At 47.0% G+C, this 9514-nt stretch overlaps 1 long non-coding RNA gene across 1 annotated transcript; it reads left to right on the plus strand.

The window, feature by feature from the left end:
* Nucleotides 1-3312: 3312 nt before the first annotated feature.
* Nucleotides 3313-5141, plus strand: LOC139394358 (uncharacterized). The gene is made up of 3 exons (XR_011629818.1): nt 3313-3384; nt 4351-4440; nt 5074-5141. It is a non-coding gene; the product is annotated as an uncharacterized lncRNA (long non-coding RNA).
* The last annotated feature ends 4373 nt before the right edge of the window (nt 5142-9514 follow it).

A 9514-nucleotide genomic window follows, 5' to 3' on the forward strand; every position in this document is an offset into this window, starting at 1 on the left:
TCAGACAGGAGACTCTCTGTTCATCAGACAGGAGACTCTCTCTAATACTGTTCATCTGACAGGAGACTCTCTGTTCATCAGACAGGAGACTCTCTAATACTGTTCATCAGACAGGAGACTCTCTCTAATACTGTTCATCAGACAGGAGACTCTCTGTTCATCAGACAGGAGACTCTAATACTGTTCATCAGACAGGAGACTCTCTGTTCATCAGACAGGAGACTCTAATACTGTTCATCAGACAGGAGACTCTCTGTTCATCAGACAGGAGACTCTAATACTGTTCATCAGACAGGAGACTCTCTGTTCATCAGACAGGAGACTCTCTCTAATACTGTTCATCAGACAGGAGACTCTCTCTAATACTGTTCATCAGACAGGAGACTCTAATACTGTTCATCAGACAGGAGACTCTCTGTTCATCAGACAGGAGACTCTAATACTGTTCATCAGACAGGAGACTCTAATACTGTTCATCAGACAGGAGACTCTCTCTAATACTGTTCATCAGACAGGAGACTCTCTGTTCATCAGACAGGAGACTCTAATACTGTTCATCAGACAGGAGACTCTAATACTGTTCATCAGACAGGAGACTCTAATACTGTTCATCAGACAGGAGACTCTCTAATACTGTTCATCAGACAGGAGACTCTCTCTAATACTGTTCATCAGACAGGAGACTCTCTCTAATACTGTTCATCAGACAGGAGACTCTCTGTTCATCAGACAGGAGACTCTCTGTTCATCAGACAGGAGACTCTCTGTTCATCAGACAGGAGACTCTAATACTGTTCATCAGACAGGAGACTCTCTGTTCATCAGACAGGAGACTCTCTAATACTGTTCATCAGACAGGAGACTCTCTCTAATACTGTTCATCAGACAGGAGACTCTCTGTTCATCAGACAGGAGACTCTCTGTTCATCAGACAGGAGACTCTCTGTTCATCAGACAGGAGACTCTAATACTGTTCATCAGACAGGAGACTCTCTGTTCATCAGACAGGAGACTCTAATACTGTTCATCAGACAGGAGACTCTCTGTTCATCAGACAGGAGACTCTCTAATACTGTTCATCAGACAGGAGACTCTCTGTTCATCAGACAGGAGACTCTCTGTTCATCAGACAGGAGACTCTCTGTTCATCAGACAGGAGACTCTCTGTTCATCAGACAGGAGACTCTCTGTTCATCAGACAGGAGACTCTCTGTTCATCAGACAGGAGACTCTCTGTTCATCAGACAGGAGACTCTCTGTTCATCAGACAGGAGACTCTCTGTTCATCAGACAGGAGACTCTCTGTTCATCAGACAGGAGACTCTCTGTTCATCAGACAGGAGACTCTAATACTGTTCATCAGACAGGAGACTCTAATACTGTTCATCAGACAGGAGACTCTAATACTGTTCATCAGACAGGAGACTCTAATACTGTTCATCAGACAGGAGACTCTAATACTGTTCATCAGACAGGAGACTCTAATACTGTTCATCAGACAGGAGACTCTCTGTTCATCAGACAGGAGACTCTAATACTGTTCATCAGACAGGAGACTCTCTAATACTGTTCATCAGACAGGAGACTCTCTGTTCATCAGACAGGAGACTCTCTCTAATACTGTTCATCAGACAGGAGACTCTCTGTTCATCAGACAGGAGACTCTAATACTGTTCATCATCTCTTCTCTTCACTTCTTTGTCTACTCTATTATAATCCTCATAAAGCAATGCTCTCTCTCTCTCTCTCTCTCTCTCTCTCTCTCTCTCTAGCGCGCGCTCTCTCTCTCTCTCTCTCTCTGGGGGGGTGAATCACTGAGGCAGAACGGACAGAACGGAGGAGAGAGACAGAGGGATGGAGGGAGGGAGGGAGGGAGGGAGGGAGGGAGGGAGGGAAGGAGGGAGGGCTCAGTGACTGTCAGCTCAGGGAGAAGTATCCCCGGGGAGGAGTAAAGGTTTTGAGGAAAACAAGAAAAGAGAGAGAGAGAGAGAGGAGGAGAGGACAGGGAATGTTGTTTTGATGTGAGGGTGGTGGCTGGATTGTGGGGGAAAAAGAAAGAGAGAGAGATGAGGAGGATGAAAGGAAAAGGTGAGAGACAGGAAGGAAAGGAGAGGAAGGAGAGAGAGATACGCTACTACTGTTCTGTTCCTGTCTGTTCCTGTCTGTTTCTCTCTGTCCCTCTCTGTTCCTCTCTGTTCCTGTCTGTTCCTCTCTGTTCCTGTCTGTTCCTGTCTGTTCCTCTCTGTTCCTGTCTGTTCCTGTCTGTTCCTCTCTGTTCCTGTCTGTTCCTCTCTGTTCCTGTCTGTTCCTCTCTGTTCCTCTCTGTTCCTGTCTGTTCCTGTCTGTTCCTCTCTGTTCCTGTCTGTTCCTCTCTGTTCCTGTCTGTTCCTCTCTGTTCCTGTCTGTTCCTGTCTGTTCCTGTCTGTTCCTCTCTGTTCCTCTCTGTTCCTCTCTGTTCCTGTCTGTTCCTGTCTGTTCCTCTCTGTTCCTGTCTGTTCCTGTCTGATCCTCTCTGTTCCTGTCTGTTACTGTCTGTTCCTGTCTGTTCCTGTCTGTTCCTCTCTGTTCCTGTCTGTTCCTGTCTGTTCCTGTCTGATCCTCTCTGTTCCTGTCTGTTCCTCTCTGTTCCTGTCTGTTCCTGTCTGTTCCTGTCTGATCCTCTCTGTTCCTGTCTGTTCCTCTCTGTTCCTGTCTGTTCCTGTCTGTTCCTCTCTGTTCCTCTCTGTTCCTCTCTGTTCCTGTCTGTTCCTGTCTGTTCCTCTCTGTTCCTGTCTGTTCCTCTCTGTTCCTCTCTGTTCCTGTCTGTTCCTGTCTGTTCCTCTCTGTACCTGTCTGTTCCTCTCTGTTCCTCTCTGTTCCTGTCTGTTCCTCTCTGTTCCTGTCTGTTCCTGTCTGTTCCTCTCTGTTCCTGTCTGTTCCTGTCTGATCCTCTCTGTTCCTGTCTGTTACTGTCTGTTCCTGTCTGTTCCTCTCTGTTCCTGTCTGTTCCTGTCTGTTCCTGTCTGATCCTCTCTGTTCCTGTCTGTTCCTCTCTGTTCCTGTCTGTTCCTGTCTGTTCCTGTCTGTTCCTGTCTGATCCTCTCTGTTCCTGTCTGTTCTTCTCTGTTCCTGTCTGTTCCTGTCTGTTCCTCTCTGTTCCTCTCTGTTCCTCTCTGTTCCTGTCTGTTCCTCTCTGTTCCTGTCTGATCCTCTCTGTTCCTGTCTGTTCCTCTCTGTTCCTCTCTGTTCCTCTCTGTCCCTCTCTGTTCCTGTCTGTTATTAACAGTTAATTACTGTTCCTGTCTGTTTCTGTTCCAGGAGGAGATTTTTCCGGGAGTCCCTATTCCCACCCTCAGTATTCCACATATAACGAGTCCTGGAGATTTCCAAACCCCAGCCTGTTAGGTAAGGCAACAACAACTCGACCAATCATGGACATTATTCAATCACCAATTAACCAATCAACCATTCAATCTCAACTCAAAGACCTCCCCTTATTTCTCCATTTAGTGCCCTATTTCTCCATTTAGTGCCCTATTTTCTCCATTTCGTGCCCTATTTCTCCATTTAGTGCCCTATTTCTCCATTGCGTGCCCTATTTCTCCATTTAGTGCCCTATTTCTCCATTTAGTGCCCTATTTCTCCATTTAGTGCACTACTTTAGACCAGAGCCCTATGTGTGAGTTTGATATCACTGGAGGTTGAGGTTCAGGCTGTGCCTACCACTAGGTTAGGGGGTTAGGGGGGGGGGGGGGTTAGAGGTCAGGGGTTATACTGTAGTCTACACTGACTGTAGATTGACTGTAGTATTGTGTCCATAGAGACAACTAGAAGATTTAACGGGATAGAAACCATTTTTGTTGTTTTGTTGTCGTCGCTTCCACCATTTTAAAGTAGTCGACCGGGTGGGGATTCTTATGGGGGGGAGGGAGGGAGGTAGGGGGGGGGGTGGAAGCGATCAGTCTTATGATCAGAACAATGTCTTCTTCTTCTTCTGATAGGATGCTATGGTTTGTTAATGGTTTTAAACTATATGACCGCCATCTAGTGGCCACAATAAATTAATGGCACACGATATATATAGTTCAGGACCTCAGCCCTGGAGGTGGCAGTAAATCAACAATGTTAGATTGAGCCTCTTTTTCAAAATATACAAGAAGAAGAAGAAGATGGACTACTTCGAAATGGAGGAGAAGGCCTCAACGGGCCGCTTGCCCCCCCCCCCCCCCCCCCCGTGCTTTCGCAGACGCCATTATTGGGAGTTAACTAAACTTTATGGTTGTGGTTTGTGTTAGAGATTAAAGGTCAGGGGGTCAGAGGTCAGGGTTTTTTTTAGAGGTTATTAACCTGTAGCGATGTCCTCTCTCTCAGTGTTCCAACAGGACTATGGGTCTCTCCTGGGGACGGAGATCGGATGTTCCTCTGGGCTCTTCACCGCCAGCCAGACGGGACAGATGCAAGGTGTTTTTTTTGGGAGGGGGGGGGGGGATAATTGCAGACTGTAGGCTGTAGCTCTGTGCTTTCAGACAGTCGAGTGGAATTACCTGTAGTACAGACAGACAGACAGACAGACAGACAGACAGACCAGACCAGACCAGACCAGACCAGACCAGACAGACAGACAGACAGACAGACAGACAGACAGACAGACAGACAGACAGACAGACAGACAGACAGAGGCTGACAGACAGACAGACAGACAGACAGACAGACAGACAGACAGACAGACAGACAGACAGACAGGGGCTGACATAGTGATGAGGCTGGCAGGTAGAGAGGTACAGGGGAGGGAGGTGTCAATGTGTGTGTGATTGATGGATATGACAGGGACAGGTATCCGCGAGGGGAGTGTGTGGCACAGGGGATTAGAAGTAGCAGTGCTGTGTGTGTGTGTGTGTGTGTGTGTGTGTGTGTGTGTGTGTGTGTGTGTGTGTGTGTGTGTGTGTGTGTGTGTGTGTGTGTGTGTGTGTGTGTGTGTGTGTGTGTGTGTGTGTGTGTGTGTGTGTGTCATGTCAACTATAACAATGCTGCTCTCACCCAGCCACTAACTGAGTGTGTGTGTGTGTGTGTGTGTGTGTGTGTGTGTGTGTGTAGGGTCGCCGTACTACTACAGCGCGGCATCGAGAGGGGCGGGACCGGCTGCCACGGCAACTGCCTCCGCCTATGACCGCCACTGACCCCACCCATCAACGATGAAGAGGAGGATGAGGATGAGGAGGAAGAAAGGAGAGATAGCACCAGCACTGTCCAATACTAGCCTGCCTACTGACGGAGGAGAAACAGGAAGGAGGAAGGAGAGGAAGTGGATGAAGAGGAAGATGAGGAGGAGGAGGAGGAGGAAGATGAGGAGAAACAGGAAGGAGAGGAGGGAAGAGGAGGAGGAGGAAGTGGATGAAGAGGAAGATGAGGAGGAGGATCTGCTTTACATCAGTAAACTCCCGACTGCACGCTTTTGATTGACACTCGAGCCGACCAATCCCTGCTGAGCTGAGACACTGACCTATTGCTATTGCACCTGTTACGATAACGTGGATGGATGTACCCACAGAGACTGATCCCAGGTCAGATTAGACATTTTACCAGCTAATGGGTAGGGTTAGAATCTGGTGAGGGCAAGCTGATCCCAGGTCAGATTAGACATGTTACCACCTAATGGGTAGGGTTAGGATCTGGTGAGGGCAAGCTGATCCCAGGTCAGATTAGACATTTTACCACCTAATGGGAAGGGTTAGGATCTGGTGAGGGCAAGCTGATCCCAGGTCAGATTAGACATGTTACCACCTAATGGGTAGGGTTAGGATCTGGTGAGGGCAAGCTGATCCCAGGTCAGATTAGACATTTTACCACCTAATGGGTAGGGTTAGGATCTGGTGAGGGAAAGCTGATCCCAGGTCAGATTATTGGTATTATACACCCGGACTCTTCGACTGTCGTCCCAGAGCTCTCCTGGTTGTCATCCTGTCCCTCTGACCAGGGACTGATTCAGACCTGGGACACCAGGTATCTAGACTGTCTTGGCCAATCACTGACATTAATCAATTAATCAATTAACTACTATCTAGGGAGACGAGAGAGTTAAAGACCCGGAGACATGGAGCTGGACAGTCTCCACATTACAGCCTGATACTGAGAGTCCCAATAGTATCCCCTTTCTCCTGAAGTGTACACTCGTTCACTACTTCCCACAAATCTAAAACCATTGGTTTGGTTAGAGGCTTTTTGTTGTTTTGTTATACCAGTCATTTCCTTTGAACTCAGTGAAAGGAAGTGTTGAAAGTGCCACCTTTCTGCAGGAAGGACGGACAGACGGACAGACAGACAGACAGACAGACAGGTGACAGACAGACGGACAGACGGACGGACAGACAGACAGACAGGTGACAGACAGACGGACGGACGGACGGACAGACGGACAGACAGACAGACAGAATAGGGACCTCTAGAGTTTCTGGTGAATAAGATATAGAGACAGACAGACAGACAGACACAATAGGGACCTCTAGAGTTTCTGGTGAATAAGATATAGAGACAGACAGACAGACAGACACAATAGGGACCTCTAGAGTTTCTGGTGAATAAGATATAGAGTAATATATTTAATTCCCTTTTCACTCAAAAGTGACTGTATAATTACGTCTCCGTCTTTCCGTTTTTAGAGGTGATTTCCATTATTTTCCCACATCCTGAATATGCTAATGAGTAACCAGGAAGTAGCAATGGTGGCCACGCCCCTCCTCTCTTTCTCTCTCTAAAATCCCCAAAGATAGTGGTGCCCCCCGCCCCCCAGCGGTGTGGCTAACTAACGACAAGAAGCACAAAGTGATCCAAGTCACCTTCATAGATGCCATTTTGACTTCTTCTTCTTCTCCTTATTCTTCTTCTTCTCCTTCTTCTTCTCCTTCTTCTTCTCCTTCTCCTTCTTCTTCTCTTTCTCCTTCTTCTTCTTCTTCTTCTCCTTCTTCTTCTCCTTCTTCTCCTTCTTCTCTTTCTCCTTCTTCTTCTTCTTCTTCTTCTTCTTCTTCTCTTTCTCCTTCTTCTTCTCCTTCTTCTTCTTCTTCTTCTTCTTCTTCTTCTTCTTCTTCTTCTTCTTCTTCTTCTTCTCTTTCTCCTTCTTCTTCTTCTTCTTCTTCTTCTCCTTCTTAGTGCTCGTCTTCCATTAGACATTCGTTCTTCAGTGGGGAGAATAAACTGAAGCCTATTGTTTTATTTCCTCCTCCTCCTCCTCCTCCTCCTCCTCCTCCCTCCTCCTCCCCCCCTCCTCCTCCCTCCTCCTCCCTCCTCCTCCTCCTCCTCCTCCTCTGCGCTGTGACAATGCATGAATTAGGCCTTTTTACTGATACACTGACCAGTATGCAGGGAAACTGTCCCTAGTGACTGATCTAAGGTCAGTTATATATCCCCCCCCCCCTCCCTCCTCTAATGGTAAAGGATAGGACCCGGGGGAGGCTAAACTGATCCTAGATCTGTGGTTAAGGAGCAGGTTCTAGCCTTAGTGCCATTTCTCCCGTACCGGCCGTCTGTATGAGATTTGTATATTAATCACTTAGTAAAAAATGACTAAATAAGTCTAGAGATCAATATCGATTTTGAAATATTCATGATATTTAAAACATTTAGATTTTAGTGACAAACAAACAACAACAACAACAACAACAACAACAACAACAACAACAACAACAACAAAAAGAGAATAAAAAGGTGTAGTTTTTAGTCTGTCTGAGAGGGACTTGTTGTTGTTTTGGATACTCTCTGTGTGTGTGTGTGTGTGTGTGTGTGTGTGTGTGTCTGAACGTAGTGTGCAGATGCTACAATGTAGTTGTAGCTGCCTGGTTGGAAGGAACCAAAACGGAACATAAAGATATATCTCGTGTAGCTACGGAAAACTACTGAAAAAAGTGTTGTTTTGATCTCTGTTGTAAAATAGTTAGCGACAGGAAATAATCCTTCACTTACACATTTGTAGACCTTTTAATAAAGTTGTTTTGTATGCAACTCTAAAGAAACCCCTGAATATGGTTCGCCTCGTGTGCTCGATATGGGTCAACCCTGTGGAATTAGCATTACTAGAACGGACATTCTAGAACCACTAGACATTCTAGAACCACTAGACATTCTGCAACCGCTAGACATTCTACAACCACTAGAAGGGACATTCTAGAACCAATAGTCATTCCAGAACCACTAGACATTCTAGAACCACTAGATGGGACATTCTAGAACCACTAGATGGGACATTCTAGAACCACTAGATGGGACATTCTAGAACCACTAGATGGGACATTCTAGAACCACTAGATGGGACATTCTAGAACCATTAGAAGGGACATTCTAGAACCCTTAGATGGGACATTCTAGAACCACTAGAATGGTATGGGGTGGCTACAGTCCAGTGTACAGATTTCACACTCTGCTTCTCAAACGGCACCGTTTCTCTGCCACGGCAGCCAGCGCGCTACATGGGGAACAGGGTGTCATTCGCTTGTCTTTGTCCGTTCTACTAAACTCTAACTCTGTCGTGGAACCCATCCTTAACATTCTCTCTCTCTCTCTCTCTCTTGATTCTGAGGCATTAGATCCTGAAACTCACCAGCTGGCAAAATAAGGTGCCTTTAGGTTTATACCTGAACACTCCCCTACTGACCACACGTCACTATAACACTCCCCTACTGACCACACGTCACTAACACTCCCCTACTGACCACACGTCACTATAACACTCCCCTACTGACCACACGTCACTATAACACTCCCCTACTGACCAGACGTCACTGTAACACTCCCCTACTGACCACACGTCACTACAACACTCCCCTACTGACCACACGTCACTATAACACTCCCCTACTGACCACACGTCACTAACACTCCCTTACTGACTGACCACACGTCACTATAACACTCCCCTACTGACCACACGTCACTATAACACTCCCCTACTGACCACACGTCACTATAACACTCCCCTACTGACCACACGTCACTATAACACTCCCCTACTGACCACACGTCACTATAACACTCCCCTACTGACCACACGTCACTAACACTCCCCTACTGACTGACCACACGTCACTATAACACTCCCCTACTGACCACACGTCACTATAACACTCCCCTACTGACCACACGTCACTATAACACTCCCCTACTGACCACACGTCACTATAACACTCCCCTACTGACCACACGTCACTATAACACTCCCCTACTGACCACACGTCACTATAACACTCCCCTACTGACCACACGTCACTATAACACTCCCCTACTGACCACACGTCACTATAACACTCCCCTACTGACCACACGTCACTATAAAACTCCCCTACTGACCACACGTCACTATAACACTCCCCTACTGACCACACGTCACTATAACACTCCCCTACTGACCACACGTCACTATAACACTCCCCTACTGACCACACGTCACTATAACACTCCCCTACTGACCACACGTCACTATAACACTCCCCTACTGACCACACGTCACTATAACACTCCCCTACTGACCACACGTCACTATAACACTCCC

This window comes from Oncorhynchus clarkii, unplaced genomic scaffold (genome assembly GCF_045791955.1).
Source record: "Oncorhynchus clarkii lewisi isolate Uvic-CL-2024 unplaced genomic scaffold, UVic_Ocla_1.0 unplaced_contig_11374_pilon_pilon, whole genome shotgun sequence".
Classification (NCBI taxonomy): Eukaryota; Metazoa; Chordata; class Actinopteri; order Salmoniformes; family Salmonidae; genus Oncorhynchus; species Oncorhynchus clarkii.